Here is an 18133-nt window from a genome sequence, read left to right as displayed (position 1 = left end):
ATTAAAATGTCATGAGGGATTCCAAAGGTCATAGGATAACGTGAAAGGTCACCCTCCTCATTTCTATAAAATGTAACTTTATCCCTCAAGCAATGGGACTTTTAATACCTAAGCTAAGCTAATAATAGGGTTGTTACTTTGTGCTTAAGGAGTTGAAATCCTTCGCTCTTGGTAGCTTATAGGTGGAGGGATTGTGAGGCTAGTGCTATGTTATGAAGATGACATGAATTTCTCTCATCCAACTATTGGATTTTGGCGAGCTTGATGTACATGTATTTGAATGGGCGACAATATTAATGAGAATCTCTTATATTCATGCATTGATTCTCGTGTGTTCCTTTGTTGTTATATTGGCTATTCGATATTTCAATTATGTAAGCATGTGTTTTACACACCGGTTACATGTTTATGAACTAGTTTTTTTTCATGCGGCTTGTGTATTTTCTTCGAATATTTTCCCTTAATTCAATGTTAATGTTAGTGGTTGATTGTGAACTAATTTGTAGTTGATTTCTAGCACTTTCCCTTTGTGTATGTCTTAGTTAGTTTCAACTATCTGATGCTTCCTTAAGGCATGTTATTTCTCATGATGTTGTTTCATTCTTATACCATGTTCTCCAAGCTATCAATGGAGAGCTAATATTATCCTCACTATTCTAATATATTACACTCGGCCTCAAACTCATTTCTGCATTCGATATCCAAGAGAAAACACACATGCAATGGCAGTCGGGTTAGTATCAGAATGGGGCTCCTATCCCAAATGGCGTGAGGTCTAATTGGGACTTCATATCAAGGAGACCCCCCTAGTTTTGGCGGATTTTCCAGCATCGTCAACACACAGTTTTCAAAAATTCCCAAAAAATCATGGTAGACAAATTGAATACATGTTTACATTTCCAAAATCTTCAAATATACGAAATAATATGGTGGGCTCCAGTATTGCAGCAATAACGCTGCAACTCCTGGGACTCCCTTCTTTACTTTTATCAACCCGGTAGTTCGTAGCAAACTTGGAAGCGACGGTGCTGTATGCACAAGTACTAGCTCTTGCCACAGTTGTCACTTGGTTGGCTGGCACAAGTCCGCTAGGAGCTTAAGCCAACTTCTATGAGCTCTGAGAAGAAGCTTTTTAACTAATGGAGGAAAGCTAACTCAAAGAAGGATAATCTACATGCAGAAAGAAACTGGAAAGCTGAAAGGAAACGTAAACCCTAGCAAACCCTAATTTTACCAGCTAGCCCTACTAATGCAAGAAAGAGGATGCAAGCTACTGAAAGAGGTGCCATTGACTTCTAGGAAGGTAAAATGCATATGTCTAAGCTACTTCTACAGTAACATCTGAAAAAAAACATCTTTTTGTATTTTTGAATAAGTTGTCAGAATTATCATGCATGCGATTTAACTGTTTTTTACTGTGCATAGGTGGATTGGCGAGAGGAAATGCTTGGAGGAGGTTAGGAAGGTTAAGAGAGGGCCTAAGGGGTCCCTAACACCCTTCCAGAGAGTTTCATAGAGTTTGGCTATCAAGAAGCCTCATTCGTGACCTTCTACAGGAAGTCTGCAGGGGTTCTACAGGATGTTCTAGAATTTCTACAGGATGCCTGTAATTTTCTACAAGATGCTCAGAAATGGGATTTTGGAGAATGGATGAAGAGAGAAAGGTGAAGGAGTGAGTATGGAGGTATGGCAAGGGTGTGAGGAGCTCCAGGACTTGGTGGATGGAGCTGAGGAGAGATGAAGATGGCTGGATTTGTTCAAGGAGGAGAGAAGCAATGTTGCACAAAAATTAGGGTTATGTGAGAAAATGGCAAACGTGAGGCAAGAATTCGTGTTAGGGGATGAAGCATATGAGAATGATGGAGTATGGGCAGATAGAGAAGTGGTACGGGTGCTCTACAAGTTGTTTCTTCAACTGAACCAACGAAGACTTGGAAAATCAGAGACCTAGTTATGTTAACCTAATCTGATCTAGCTAACAGTAAAGAGAATGAACAGATGTTTATTTGCAATGAAACCATGTATAATAACTATGCAACAAAGCAATCAAGAATCTGAACATGTAACCAACTTCTGCAAATAAAAATCGAACACTAATGGTTGCATGGCGAAGAAAAGATAGTGTTTTTGGTGGCAGCAAGGGCACCTTGATCCCAGCTCTTGATCCCACTGAGGGAGAGGTGAAATCAGAGGTGCTTGATGGCCTTTTTCTGAAGCTTGTCCCTGTTAATAACCTATCAACTCAATCTGAACATCAAAATTCCTTCTAATCATCAACAGTGACCTAGATAAACAACAAGATTTTAATCTACTTAACAGAAATTATTTTTCAAAGACATAAAAAGCAAATAACAGTACATAAGGAAGCCTTGGCACTTGGGTTGGGCCCAACCCCAAGAGCTACAGGCTCCCAAAGAAAACTCAGAGCTGATGCCAAATAGATCTGCTTTTCATTATCCAAAAATAATCATGTCATAAGAAAGTTATACAGCAGTAGCTACAAAACGAGTTGAAACAATGAGAGCACTATAGTGCAAAACCCAACAGTTCCAAAAGTAAACTACGACGGCTGAGGCCTTCCTATTTATACACTACGAGGGGCCTAGCAGCCCTCCTTAACTCAAGGGACTTGGCTGTTCAAACTACCAGTAAACAGTCACTCTTCACAAAGCTGCTCGACTGCCTTTAGGATTCGTTTTGGTGGCCTGCTGAGCTCCGAGTTGAGGGTGGAGATTTCGAGGAAGGGCCATTTAATGCAAGAGACAACCTCCCTTCAAATCCTCACCCTTGCTTCCTCATGCTTGGCTGTCACCTGGCTCATAATTGCTTGGCTTTGCTCCAAAATTTGTCCAAAAACCTTAAATAACCACGTATTAGCCTCCTTGGTAAAGTGACCACCCTCATTCGTTCAAATAACATAAAAATACTCAAAAAACATGCATAACCTATGAAAAATGGTGGATTGATGAAGGACAATTAGGCAAAATGAGCCCAATAAGTTACCCAATTCGGGGCTCATCATCACCCCCTGCTAAATGGGTTGCTCATCCTCTGAGCAACTAGTCCAGCTCATCATCCTTTATAGCTTTGACCGCCTCCCTCATGTCCCAGGCCTCCGCAATGATATCTTCTTCTCGGTCGTGGAATCCTGCTTTCCTTTCCACTTCCTCCCACTGTCTGTCTTCCTCCTCTTCCTTAACTCCTTCTAGCAATCCCAAAAGCAAAGGAGGACTGAATTTCAGGCCAATCCAATTGGCCTGCAGATTTTGCATCAACTGTTTGTAGAGAGGTACCCTTGCTAAGGCCTCCCTCATCCTGGTGGGAGAGTGGTATTCTCTTATCTTCAAGTTGTGAGGTAGGGTGTTCCACCACCTTGTGCAGGCATGCAGGCAGTTTTCCCCCAACAGTCTCTCCATGTCCTCAAAGTGGGCAATAGCTTGAGCCTATTGCTCAATGTATTCTGGTAAATCCTGAGGGCTGTTGGCCAAGTGCTGGTGGGTGCTTATCACTACTGAGGGGTCATCCGGCTCTGCTCTGATCATTAGTGGCTCACTGAGTTCTCTACTCATAATACTGCAGACCTCTGCTGCTCTCTTTTCCTCATGATTCATCCAAGAGGCCATGGCCATAAGTTGGACATCTCCTATCACAGTGTTGGGATCCCATGCATTCATGTTTGGAAGGGCTAAGTTGTGCAAATAAAACTCTGATAATTTGGCCATGTCCTCTGATTAATTACTACCACATAAAGCTGCAAATTGATGATAATTTTGAAATGGAGTGATGCCCCTTTGGGCCAAGGTTTTAATCTGAAACTGTAACCGCTGATCCTTAAGGTATAGGGCGTATGATTTGGCAGGTTGCCTACACTGCAGAGCTTCCATCACCCAGCTGGCCATGTAGGCCAGTTGGGCCTCGTTTTCTTGTACTTGCTATTTCAGAGACTGTATCTCTTGGCCTACTTGCAATTCCTTCTCCTGTAGCTGTCTATTTAGTGTCTCAATTTCAGCCCGCAACCCAATTCTCTTCTGTTGTTCATCAGGGGTTTCTTTGTCTGTTGTGGGCTCCTCCTGTTGCTGTTGTTCTCCCAAGATGTGAGGCTTGTCTTCCTTCTTCTGCTCCTGTAGCTGTAGCTGTTGTTTAAGCAGCTCATTTTCTTCCTGTAGCTTGGCCTGCTGGCTGCTCTCCACATGTCGTACCATAGCCAATTCCTTTCTCGCCTCTTTGAGTTGTTCCTCCAGGGGACCTATATCTACCACACCCTTGGACTTATCAATCTTCATCCAAGTGTGGGTCCTCACTCTCTCTTCTTCTAGTGCAAGGAAAAGTGGCACTGTGAATTTTTGGGGAATGATATTTCCGGCCTCTAAGAAGTTATAGTAGGAGCCCAAACTGGGCTGGGGGCTAGGTTCCACAATGTTCTCCACCTTTTCTTCCTCCTGCGGTGATTTAGCTGCCTCTCCTTCCATTTCTTCGGTCTCCTTTAGCCTAGCCAGTGTTTCCTATAGAATAGTCTCAGCATCCTGTAGAGAGGTCTTTGTGTCCAACATTTTCAATCTTTCTCTCCAGGTGGATGTCTTCAGGCTTCCCCGTTCATAGGTGATGGACGCCTTTGAGGGAGACCTCTCCTTTTGTGTATATGGGGTGTCTAAAATCATGATTGGCTCTTTTGACGGTGGCTGGGGTCTGCCAGTTTTTATCCGCATGCTCCTTCTTTCCTTAAAATACATGGAAGGCTCCCTCTTTCGCTTCCCTTTTTTCTTTGGAGATGTGCTCAGGGTAGCCAGCATAGTTGCTGCCTCCCTGGCTAAAATCTCAGGCGATTTTTCCTTCTGTTGCCCTGTTTCCAGACTTCCTGTAGAAAGTCTTGTGTTGACTGTTTTCTGGCTTCCTGTAGAAACTGTTTTCTGGCTTCCTGTAGAAACTGTCTTCATTGTTTTGGTCTGCTTGGCTGGGGGTGCCTTCCCTTTTAATTTTGGTGTGGTTGTCTTGGTTGTGTCCTCACTTGCTTGGAATTTTTCAATCCTCTCTGCCCTGCTCTGCAATCGTTTCTCCCTTGGTGTTTGTGCCTTTGTTCCACCCACAGTTTTGGGCTCAGCAGCTTGGCCTTTCCCTCGTTTCTCTTCTTATTCTTTCTGTGGTGGTCTGTCTTGGGTTTCCTTACCCCTGGATTTCTCTTCTACCTCAATGTGCTCTCTTTCCTCATTGTTGGATGAAGTGAGTTCCTCGGCCAGAATTCGAATATCATCATCCTTGGACATGTTGCAGAAATCTCCCAGGAGAGAGGGACAGTGTAGGTATGGAGGGCATCTTCCACTAGAAGCTTGATAATCCCATGATGGGCTAGCTGATCCGGTGTCCCTTCCTTCAATTTTGTACCACACTCAATTAATGATTGTAGGAGGAAATAGGGGATGCTTAACTTCTGTTATGGGGATAAATCCATCCCATGTCTGAGTTCACTTAGCAACCGGAAGTGATAATCGTCGACAATACTGAACCGCCCCTCACAGGTAATGTATTTCATGATCTGAAGGCTGACCTCACTCCAAAAAGGATGTAGGGTGGCTCTCCGGACCCCATTCTTATCTTCTAAAAACTGTTCCTCTGGTAGGAAGAAATCTTTCTTGTCTTTTTGGCCCAATGCCCTCTCCTCTTTGCTCCAGGGTATCCCTAATGGTAGATCAGTAACCCAACTAATGAGTTGTGGGGTAAGCTTTAGGGTCAACCCTCTGAAATTCACAGTGGCCAGTGTCTTTGATTTAGGCTGCAGGGACACTAAGAATTCTTCTGTTACCTCATCGTCATGACCTTGAAGTCTGTCACAAAAGGTCATCCAATTGGCACGGGTGAATAGGTTCACCACCTCGGGAGTTTCACGCAATTTTCTGGAATCCGAGGGTTCCTTTCTGATAAACCCTCCTAGCATGGTGAGAGTGCTCTGTTTTGGTTTGTGCTCTGATCAGTAAGGGGAATTCTATTTATGGTTTCCTCCCTGAATCTTCAAGGAAATATCTCTCGGGTGTTTAAATTTTTAACCTGCACCAATTCCCTGGTTCTAAAACTTTTTCTGCCCAAAACTCAGCTGTCCGAATGTAAAAGGAAGAATCATGTTTTCACAGATAAGGCACAGAGCTCAATTTTCACCCCCCAGCATACATATAACCATGTAAAATTCACATTCTTCATGCACAGGTTAGCCCTCACAGTGGTTTATCGTTTCTAGCGGAGGAATTTCTTAACAGGAACTGTGGAGGAGAATTTGACGCAGAACCAACTGAAAAATTCTGTGTAACACATAGGAAAACTACTATTCTTGACCCATAGGCAGACTTGTCTCTAATTCTCCTACTCCAGACAGTTCAATTCACCACCTTTTGAAATATACCATGCAGGGAAGAGTGGTTTTCGAGCCTACCTCTTTCGGGACTCCAAATTTGTCGAAGAAAAATCCATTTGCTCTGCTCCGGAAGGCTATGCTGTATTTCCTATAGAGCCTCTTCCTGTAGAATGCTTTGTCGGCTTCTGGAGGATGTCACGGCGCTTCTGAATGAGCCTGGGACACGGGAGAATTTTGAAACAGGCCGAGAAGCTCGGGCTAATAGACTGCAGAGGAGGAGGACGCATACTTCGCTGAGAACGGTTGCAAGTGTAAATGACAACGGTTAACGTGAGTTTTTCGGCCGAGCATTTTTGAATTACGGTGCATTTCAGGGCGAGTGGGTGAGGTGGTCAGGCCAATCCGTTAGCCAATGTCACGGCCATCATTCCTCTGCGTGTCTCTGACCACCGTTACCTTTCCTCTGCCATTAACCGCTGCCACCACTGCCAATCCCGTCGATTCTCCCCGACTGGACACTTCCCACGTGTCGGCTACATGTCCCTTTGGCGAATTCGAACGTAACCAAGCTCGTTTGGATCCCACGAGTCCATTCGACTAACTGTGGGTGGTCAGTTGACTGGCCACCGAATTCGTTCAATCCGAACCATTCACAGACATGTAGTTTTCAGAATATAGTCTATGCAATTTGACGAATAAGGTTAGACACTTACCTGTGTGGCTGTGGATGTGTTCTGCAGGCTTCGGGACTTGGAACGACGGCTTTGCTCGCTGCTGCTTCATGCACAGGTGCTGGAACTCCTTCTTTCATTGGTTGATGTTGTATGCACGGCTTTGGAACCCAATCCTCTGGTTGTAAACACTGCATGCACAGGATCTATCTGATTTCAGCTGTCGAGGAGGTGTTCACATCCAAGCGGAATTTTTTTTTACATGTCCCCTGTGTCGATTTCAGCTGTTACTGACTCCAGAGTATGTGCTCCAGACAAGTCAGCTGCTACAGGATTCCTATAGGACATCCAGTAGCTGCTTCTCCTCCTGGGATGCATGCTTAAACAAGCAAGGTTGTATTCACGGATGAAGAGTCTTGATGGAGCTTTGACAGGTAGAGTGTGCGAGCCTTTGTGTGCTTGATTTGTCACTTGGAAAGAAATTTCAATATGAGGAAAACGGGGCTCTTTGTATGACTGTGTAGGAATACATAACCAGATTGTTGCAATGGCGGTGGGAAAAGATGAAATAGGTGATGGATGGAAGAAAGGGGTGGCTGCAGGCATAATCAATAGACTTAAAGCTTAAAATCCCCTTCCAAAATCGAATTTTGCCTGCTCGAAGGCTCTACAGGATGTTTCCTGTAGAAATGCAGAACTTCCTGTAGAAAGCCCCAAAACTTCCTGTAGAAAGCCCAGAACTTCCTGTAGGAGGTGGAATCTCGACCCGAATGTGTTCAAATCCTGGGAAAAGTGAGTGGCTATGGAGGGAGTGTCTGTAAGGATGTCCTGTAGCCTGGTACGGACCCCTGTCCTCGTTTTGCGCGACCTTCTTTATCTACAATGTATTCCCTGCAACCTGCAATAATTTTCCAGAGATTAGACCTGTTTCTTTTTCTTTTTTCCTTTTTCTTTTTTCTCTTTTTTTCTTCTTTTTTTTTTTTTTTTTTTGAGAGAGACAGCAGGGGCACCTCCATGAGGTTTTCACCCCCACTATCTGCCCTGGGCGCCTCAGAGAGGTTTTCACCCAAGGATCTTTTTTATTCCATTTCTTTATTTTTTGAGAGACAGCTGGGGTGCCTCCATGAGGTTTTCACCCTCACTGTCTGCCCTGGGCGCCTCAGAGAGGTTTTCACCCAGGGATCTTTTTTATTCCTTCTTCTTCTTTTTTTGATGATCAAGGTGTGGGCGGAATAGAGGCAGAACCCTGCTCCACTACCAGCACTGATTTTTCCAAAGTTTCAATGAACTCCTGCCTCGAAAGGGGTTTCCTGTAGATTTTCAATCGATGCCCATTGACAAGCATGGGGATGGCTTCTTCATCAATGGTCCTGATAAGGACTGAACCATTTTCATTGCATTTCTCCACTGTATATGGTCCTAACCATCTTGTCCTCAGCTTTCCTTTGAAATCCTTGTATCTTGAGTCATACAGTAGCGCCCAATCTCCCGGCTGGAATTGCTTTTCATTAAGGTGCCGGTCATGCCATATCTTCCTCTGGAGTTGAACTACTTCTGAGTGGAGGAGGGCCTGCATTCATTGTTCATCTAATCCATTCAGCTGTAGTAATCTTTCACGTTGAGCATGGCTAAGATCTAAGTCCAGCTGAGCTGCCACCCTCAATGTATTGTACTCGAACTCTATGGACAGCAAAGCTTTCTTCCCGTAGACCAGCTCATAAGGTGTGAAACCTGTTGTAGTCTTCCAAGTGGTGTTGTAGGCCCAGGTGGCCTCAACTAGGAGATCTGCCCAATCCTTTCTACTGCTGCTCACCACCTTAGTCAAAATCCCTTCCAATGCTCTATTAGTGACTTCCATCTGCCCGTTTGCTTGTGGATGATATGGGGTGGAAGTCCTGTGCTTGATCTTGTGATGAGCGAGCAAGTCTTCAATCAGGTTGGAGGTGAACTGGCTTCCTTGATTGGTGACTAACTCTCTTGGGTAGCCAAACTTGTAGAAGATATTTTCCCTTAAAAACTCAGCCACCTTTTCTTCTGTCGTTGCTTTGATTGTCTTTGTTTCTGCCCACTTTGTCAGGCAGTTGGTGCACACAATGATGTAAGACCTTTGCTTTGAAGGAGGGTTAATAGGACCCACAAAATCCATGCCCCACTTCTCAAATGGCTCGAAGGTCACTTGAGGTTGGAGAGGCATTTCATCCCTTAGAGTCGGTTTCCCCATCCTCTGACATCGGTCGCACTGGCTGATGTATCTTTTGACATCTTGGTGAAGAGTAGGCCAATAGTAGCCTGCCTGTAGAATTTTGAAGGCAGTCCTTTTTGCTGCAAAGTGGCCTCCACAAGGTCTGTCATGATAGGTTAGGAGGATGTCAAAGACTTCCTCCTCCCTAACACAATGCCTCAAGATCTGATCTGGGCAAAGTTTGAATAGGTTGCCCCCGATCCAAGTGAATGGGGCACTCTTCCTTACAATTTTGCTCTTCTCCTTTGAGGACAGATGCGGAGGGAACTGTGTTGAGACCAAGTAATTTGCTATATCAGCAAACCATGGAGAGAGTACTGAGATAGCAAACAGGTGTTCATCTGGCATCTGGTCATCCACTGTCCCTTCTTCACCTGCATGCAAATCCAATCTAGACAAGAAGTTAGCGACAACATTTTCCTTACCTGGCTTGTCAGCAATAGTCAAATCAAATTGTTGTAACAAAAGTAACCATCTAATGATACGAGCATTTACATCAGGCTTATTCATTAAATATCTAATGGCAACATCATCAGTGTGGACGAATGTTTGATAACTAGTGATGTAGTGTCTGAACTTGTTTAGGGAATGGACTACAGCTAGGAACTCTTTCTCGGTTACAGTATAGTTCATTTATGCCTTGGACAGGTTTTTGTTGACGAAGTATATGGCATATGGCAGTTTCTCCTCAACTTGTCCTAAGGCTGCCCCTATGACTTTGTTCAAGGCATCAGTGTGGATGTGGAAAGGTAGGGCCCAGTTTGGACCTCTCAAGATCGGGGCGGATACCAACTTATCTTTCAACTCTTCCACAGCCCCTTGACAGTCGTCAGTCCATTTGAACTCAACATCTTTCCCTAAGAGGCCAAACAATGGCGAGGCTAGCTTACTAAAATCTTTAATGAATCTTCTATAATATCCTGCTAAGCCTAGGAAACTCCGAACATCTCTCACCTTTTGAGGAGGTGGGACCTTCTGGATGATAGCAATCTTGTTAGGATCCACCTGTAATCCTTGCCGAGAAATGGTATGACCTAGCACGGTCCCTTCAGTCATCAGGAATTCACATTTTTCAGGACTGAGGGACAGGTTCATCTCAATGCACTTGGTTAGAACTTTTCCCAGATTAGTCAATGCTTCTTGGAAGTTGGACCCATAAGGAGTAAAGTCATCCATATAGATTTCTACCGAATCGTGGACCAACTCAGAGAATATGCTCAATACTGCTCTCTGGAAAGTGGCAGGAGCGTTGCATAGCCCAAAGGGAAGGACTCGGTAGGCAAAGGTACCCCATGGACAAGTGAAGGTGGTTTTATCTTGGTCCTCCGGGCTGATTTGGATCTGATTATACCCATTGAACCCATCTAGGAAAGAGAAGAACTTCTTCCCTACCAGTCCATCCAACACTTGATCTATGAAAGGCAAAGGGAAATGGTCTTTCTTGGTGGCTTTGTTAAGTTCTTGGTAATCTACACAGATTCTCCACTTCCCATTCTTCTTAGGCACAACCACTAGAGGTGAGACCCACTCACTATCGGAGATGGGGTAGATGAATCCTGCATCCAACAATTTTTGCAATTCTTCTTTGACGATGTCTTTAAGGGTTGGATTCATTCTCCTCTGAGGTTGCCTGACTGGTTTACAATATTCTTTAATGTAAATGTGATGGGTACAGACTGAAGGGTGGACTCCTTTCATCTCCTTATAGCTCCAAGTGAAAGCATCCAGATGATTGTTCAGTAAGCTACACAGCTCCTTCTCATGGGAGGGAGATAGGGAGGAGTTGATCTTTAAAGTTCTTTCGGGGCCAAACTCCACTTTCTTAACTCTGGGAGAGGTCGGATCAGTCACATAGAGGTCCACTAAAGTGTTGTCTTGGGTATATTCCACCAATTCCTCTAAGGACAGTACACTGGGAGGTGGATTTTGAATCAAATTCTCAATCAAATCATCCTTTGTTTGAGGGCCTCCCCTGGTGGTTTCTATTGTGCACAATGGTGCAGAGTAGACCTCATCCTCATCTCCTTCTTCCAACCAGAGTGGTAAGTCATGTTCTAGCAGAGGTTGGGCAGGAGGGTATAAGACTAGCTGCTTGGACATAGGCCCATTCTTGATGGTCATGCTTCCAGCTCGACAACTGATGAAAGCATCCACAGTGGCTAACCACGGCCTTCCCAAAATGAGGGGGTATCCAGTGAGATTTTCCTTTGGCTAAAGGACCAAGAAGTCTGCAAGGTACTCCCAAGAGTCAACAGAGACCAAGACATCTTCCATAATCCCTTCAGGAGTCACGGTGGAGCGATCTGCTAACTGCAGGACTGTCGAGGTCTTCCTTAAGGAACTCTAAAGGTTGAGTTTAAGCATGGTGTCCCTGGTCATCACATTAATGGCAGCCCCTAGATCAATCAAGGTATGGGGGATTATAGTTCCATTGATGTGGACATCAACTACAGGACTCCCAGGGTCCAAATACTTTGGACATATTACTTGCCCCAACATTAGATCGGACAGTTGTCCTATGACATTGATAGTCGAGGCATCTCTCTTTTGCCTGCCTGGGTGCCTGAAACACTTCTCCTTAATCAATTTGTTGTATATTGGTACATATTTTATGGCCTGGAGAAGTGGTATTTTCACACACAACTGTTTAAGTTCTCCCAGAAGTTCAGTCTCCTCTGGGTTTGGTTGCGTGGTTACTGTTAGTCGCTCAGGAAATGGTGGAATGGCTTTGGGTTCACTTTCTTGTTTCTCTTCCTCGTCCTCTGGGGGAGGATGTTGGCGATCTGGGAGGGTCGTCCCAGATCCCAGGTTGATCTCCTAGATCTCCACAACATAGGTAGGGCATGTTGTCTCCCTAGTGTATACTTGCTGGGCTTGTCGGTTGTTGTGGTTCGGGTTCGGTTGAGCAGGCATATGGGGTTGTCTTGGAGGAGCAGGAGGTAATGGTTGTGGCTGAGCTGGTGGTGGAGGCAGAATGGCGGGAGGAGAGTTGTATTGCGGCCTCCACCCCGGTTGAGGTGCATTCCACGGAGGTTGTGGCTGGACATGTGAGTGAAACAAATGAGCAGTGGGTTGAGTATGGTATTGAGATGGATAAGACCACGGAGGAGGTGCAGACCAGGAAGGATGACCAGGGGGACCCCAAGAAGGTATGTGAGCAGATTGGTTGGGGATATAATAAGCTTGGGATGTCCCTTGCATCCCCTGCTGGTAAGGTCCGGGCCCATGTGGCCACCTTTGGTTGAGGAAGTAGAGAGGTTCAGTGGTTGCCTCAGTCCCTTGGTACATGGCTTTAAATCCGGGCAAGGTTGGGCATTGGTTTGTGGGGTGGTTTTCCTCACAAACGAAACATACCTCTATTGAGTGCAATGGACACTCGTTCTTAGGGTGCTTCCTTGTACATCTAGGACAAAAAATGGCCAAAGCCCTCTCAGCTTCCTCTTTCCTTTGTTGGATTTGGAAAGTATCAAGTTGCATGGCAATGGTCTGTCTCATCTCACTTTTGAGGTCTTCCATCTAATTAGAAAACTCATGCTTGGAGAAGGTGGTACTAACTGAGAGTGGATTCCCCCTACCTCTTTTCCGGGTTGCCCTAGAGTGGTTTCTAAACACAGTCTTTATGTCCTCATAAGGTAGTTGGTAGATGTCTCCTCTAGCTAGCATGTGAAGGGTTTCTAGAAGGTCTTCAGGGACTCCTCGGAGCAGAACCAACTTTAGAGATTCAGGGTCAAGTGTGCACCTGGCCCGTTTATAACTGAGTTGGAACCTTTCCTCGTAGTCTTCTAAAGATTCGTCATTTCCCATGGTCATCCAGAAGATCTCTCCCTTTGTTTCCTTGGACCTACAGTAGTCCCGGTATTTGTTGTTAAAGGCTTGTTGCATCTGAGCCCAAGTGGTGATACTGTTTCCAGGTAACCCCATGAACCAGTGTAATGCTGCATCCTTGATGGTAGAGGGAAAGAGTTCCAATTTTTGCTCGTCTTCTGCATAGTCATAAGTTCGGCAAAGGACATCAAACTCAAACAGGAAGGTATCAGGGTCTTCAGTGGTCAATCCATGGAAATGAGGCAAGGCTGAGGGACTTATGTTTTTCATTTTCATGTCCCCGTTGGTCTCTCGGATGGGCAAGGTACCTTCTATTCTCTCATCATTTTCTCTACCATTTCTGTTTTCAGCCTTGGTCTCAAAAGGAATGTTTTCTTGCTCTTCTTCTGTTATAGGATCTTCATATATCTTAGGAGGTTCACCTATAGGTTCTTCTGGGTCACTACCACCAAAGAAGAGAGAAGGCTGACTCAGTGAAGTGGTGGGGGTGTTGGGTAGGAATTTTCCGGTATTATCTCTGTTCCTACGAGGCATGAAAAGATTTTTGGTTGCTTTTGCTTTTTTTTTTCTTTTTTTTTTCTTGTACCTGCAAAACTGAAACAGATGGAATTACAACTAACTAAAATTTATCTTGCAGAAATGAAAATGCGGAATTGAAATGAAAGCAGGAAAGGACTAATCTATTTTGCTGAAATCAAATTGCGGGAATGAAATGCTAGACTACACTTACAGAATTGAAATTCTATTCTACGCTTGCAAAATTGAAATGCTATTCTACGCTGGCAGAATTGAAATTGCGGAATTGAAAGGCTAATCTATGAAAGCAGGAAATGTCTAATTTACTTTTGCAGAAATGAAATTGCATAATAGAACTGAAATAAACTACTTAGCAGAAGGTTGGAGTAGAAAGAATAGAAGAAAAGCAGCGATCACAAATACTCTTACGCTTCCCCGGCAACGACGCCAAAAAGAATGGTGGGCTCCAGTATTGCAGCAATAATGCTGCAACTCCTGGGACTCCCTTCCTTACTTTTATCAACCCGATAGTTCGTAGCAAACTTGGAAGCGACGGTGCTGTATGCACAAGTACTAGCTCTTGCTGCAGCTGTCACTTGGTCAGCTGACACAAGTCCGCTAGGAGCTTAAGCAAACTTCTATGAGCTCTGAGAAGAAGCTTTTTAACTGATGGACGAAAGATAACTCAAAGAAGGCTGATCTACCTGCAGAAAGAAACTGGAAAGCTAAAAGGAAACATAAACCCTAGAAAACCCTAATTTTACCAGCTAGCCCTACTGATGCAAGAAAGAGGATGCAAGCTACTGAAAGAGATGCCATTGACTTCTAGGAAGTTAAAATGCATGTGTCTAAGCTACTTCTACAGTAACATATGAAAAAAACATCTTTTTGTATTTTTGAATAAGTTGTCAGAATTATCATGCATGCGATTTAACTGTTTTTTACTGTGCAGAGGTGGATTGGCGAGAGGAAATGCTTGGAGGAGGTCGAGAAGGTTCAGAGAGGGCCTAAGGGGTCCCTAACACCCTTCCAGAGAGTTTCACAAAGTTTGGCTATCAAGAAGCCTCATTCGTGAGCTTCTACAGGAAGTCTACAGGGGTTCTACAGGATGTTCTGGAATTTCTACAGGATGCCTGTAATTTTCTACAGGATGCTCAGAAATGGGATTTTGGAGAATGGATGGAGAGAGAAAGGTGAAGGAGTGAGTATGGAGGTAGGGCAAGGGTGTGAGGAGGTCCAGGACTTGGTGGATGGAGCTGAGGAGAGATGAAGATGGTTGGATTTGTTCAAGGAGGAGAGAAGCAATGTTGCACAAAAATTAGGGTTATGTGAGCAAATGGCAAACGTGAGGCAAGAATCCGTGTTAGGGGATGGAGCAGATGAGATTGATGGAGTATGGGCAGATAGAGAAGTGGTACGGGTGCTCTGCAAGTTGTTTCTTCAACTGAACCAACGAAGACTTGGAAAATCAGAGACCTAGTTACGTTAACCTAATCTGATCTAGCTAACAGTAAAGAGAATGAACAGAAGTTTATTTGCAATGAAACCATGTATAATAACTATGCAATGAAGCAATCAAGAATCTGAACATGTAACCAACTTTTGCAAATAAAAATCGAACACTAATGGTTGCATGGCAAAGCAAAGATAGTGTTTTTGGTGGCAGCAAGGTCACCTTGATCCCAGCTCCTGATCCCACTGAGGGAGAGGTGAAATCAGAGGTGCTTGATGGCCTTTTTCTGAAGCTTGTCCCTGTTAATAACCTATCAACTCAATCTGAACATCAAAAGTCTTTCTAATCATCAACAGTGACCTAGATAAACAGCAAGATTTTAATCTACTTAACAGAAATTATTTTGCAAAGACATAAAAAGCAAATAATAGTACATAAGGAAGCCTTGGCACTTGGGTTGGGCCCAACCCCAAGAGCTACAAGCTCCTAAAGAAAACTCCAAGCTGATGCCAAATAGAGCTGCTTTTCATTATCCAAAAATAATCATGTCACAAGAAAGTTATACAGCAGTAGCTACAAAACGAGCTGAAACAATGAGAGCACTATAGTGCAAAACCCAACAGTTCCAAAAGTAAACTACGAAGGCTGAGGCCTTCCTATTTATACACTACGAGGGGCCTAGCAGCCCTCCTTAACTCAAGGGACTCGGTTGTTCAAACTGCCAGTAAACAGTCACTCTTCACAAAGCTGCTCGGTTGCCTTTAGGATTCGTTTTGGTGGCCTGCTGAGCTCTGAGTTGAGGGTGGAGATTTCGAGGAAGGGCCATTTAATGCAAGAGACAACCTCCCTTCAAATCCTCACCCTTGCTTCTTCATGCTTGGTTGTCACCTGGCTCATAATTGCTTGGCTTTGCTCCAAAATTTGTCCAAAAACCTGAAATAACCACGTATTAGCCTCCTTGGTAAAGTGACCACCCTTATTCGTTCAAATAACATAAAAATACTCAAAAAACATGCATAATCTATGAAAAATGGTGGATTGATCAAGGACAATTAGGAAAAATGAGCCCAATAAGTTACCCAATTCGAGCCTCATCATAATCTAGAGTCAAATTAATTCCGTCAAAAGCATATGTGTTGAATACATGTTTACGTTTCGAAAGTATTCAAAACTTTTAAAGAATCTGGAGTCAAATTAATTCCATCAAAAATAGATGTGCCAGAATGGTAATGTTGGAAAACAACCAATTATTAAAATGAAAATTTGGTCTTTTTACATAAAAATTAATTTTGTGCTATCACATTGGATCTAATCAAATATATCTATTTTCATATTTCCATAGAAGAGGGAAATTTTATTGGGTGAAGAGGTGCTATATAGCCCACCTAATATGGAGGTGATGTTGTCGTGGTGTAAATATTTGTTTGTAAACATTTACATGTCAGCTAAATTAAAAAATAATAAAAGGTTAAAAGCAATATGTTGTAGCGGTGTAAATATTTTCTCGTAAACATTTACATATTGTCTCTAAAAATGATGATGATAATTAATGTCCACTAAGACCAATATGGTCTATCATACCTTAAGAAAGTAAGAAATTAATTTAGATTTTTTAATATTTTATTTCTATGATAAAAAAAGGGAGAGAAGTGTTCCTAGATCACCATAGTTTTTCTAACTTAACAAGTCAAGAAAGTCGGTAGTGTGGCAAAGATTTTGAAAATTAGAATGGATGTAAGATTTGGGCAATCTAAGAGAAAGTTCTTCTCATATTCAACCCACTTAGTATCGCAAAGGTCACAGACTCTTTTGTCCCAAGGTGTTTTGGGAATTGACCAATGCCCAATTTCACTTTGAAGCTCATGAAAATTAGTTCTTATCTCAAAAATGTTCATTTTCTTCTTAACACTAGTCAAGATAGAGAGTTGATCACCTCCTTATAACACCTTAGCTTCCTTTGTCCTCTAACTCCTTTTCATCCCACAACTTATCCTTAAATTTGGAAGTAATAATATTTTTAATATTACCCTTATTCTCCAAGATGATCTCCCCCTTTACCCCCCAATGGTCTAGCCAAGGCTAGGCATCCTTATGCCAAACTCACTTAAGTAGGAGTGGAGGTTTTGGCTAGAGTCAAAAGAAACTTTTGGGAACCTCTTTCCTTCCATTTTGTATAGCTTCTTCTTATACATGAGATACCTAATCATACCAATGCTTTCAATTATGGAAAATCTAACTTTAGTTAAGAGGATAGGGTATGGATTATTTCCTTTACTCTTGAGATTGTAGGTTATAAATTGCTTTTGGATCAACTTGATCTTCCTCCACAGTTATCTAGATATACTACAACCCCAAACCTCACATCCATATAAAATAACAAGGGTAGCAAGAGCCTCAAAGAGGAACATTTTTGAACTCCATATCCAAAGAGTAGTCAACTTAAAATTGTTTTCAAACCCATAATAACATTTTCAGCCTCCAGATATCATTTTCTCAATGATATAACTCCAGTTGATTTGATGATGAATGTCCATACCCAAACATTTGTATGAAGAAAGTTTCTCCAAGTAGTTATTATCATAAATGAAATTATCATAGTTTGTATTTTGGCTTTAATTATCATGAATTTAGTCTTGTTGGTATTAACAGTCATACCCATATTGAAGCAATAATCTTGGAGGATTCTAAGTTTCTTGTCGAGATCGTCATGGTTTTGGCTAGAAGAATGATATCATCATGACTCCTAGATAAAGCAACAATATCATCAACATAAAGGGGAAGAGTAATGACCATACTAGTGATCTTGGGGCCATCACATCCTGCAGCTTCCAAAAACTCTTCTAGCTTATCAATGTAAATGCATAAAAGGGTAGGGTATAGGGGACAACCTTACTTAACTATGATATTACATTTAATTTCTTCTGACCAACCCTATGTGGTCTTATGGTTGACAATAAAATTCTCATATAACCTAGTCACAACAACCCTCAATTCGAGAGAAAACATTATCTCTTCTAGTCTCTTCCATAGCTTATCCTGGCGAATTGTGTTGAAAACTTTTCTAAAGTCAACAAAATATATCCTTT

This window comes from Pinus tabuliformis, chromosome J (assembly GCF_031772625.1).
Source record: "Pinus tabuliformis cultivar Carrire ecotype Pingquan chromosome J, CPIR1, whole genome shotgun sequence".
NCBI classification, from domain to species: domain Eukaryota; kingdom Viridiplantae; phylum Streptophyta; class Pinopsida; order Pinales; family Pinaceae; genus Pinus; species Pinus tabuliformis.
The sequence above is the reverse complement of the archived record's forward strand: the minus strand, read 5'-3'. Positions refer to the sequence as shown.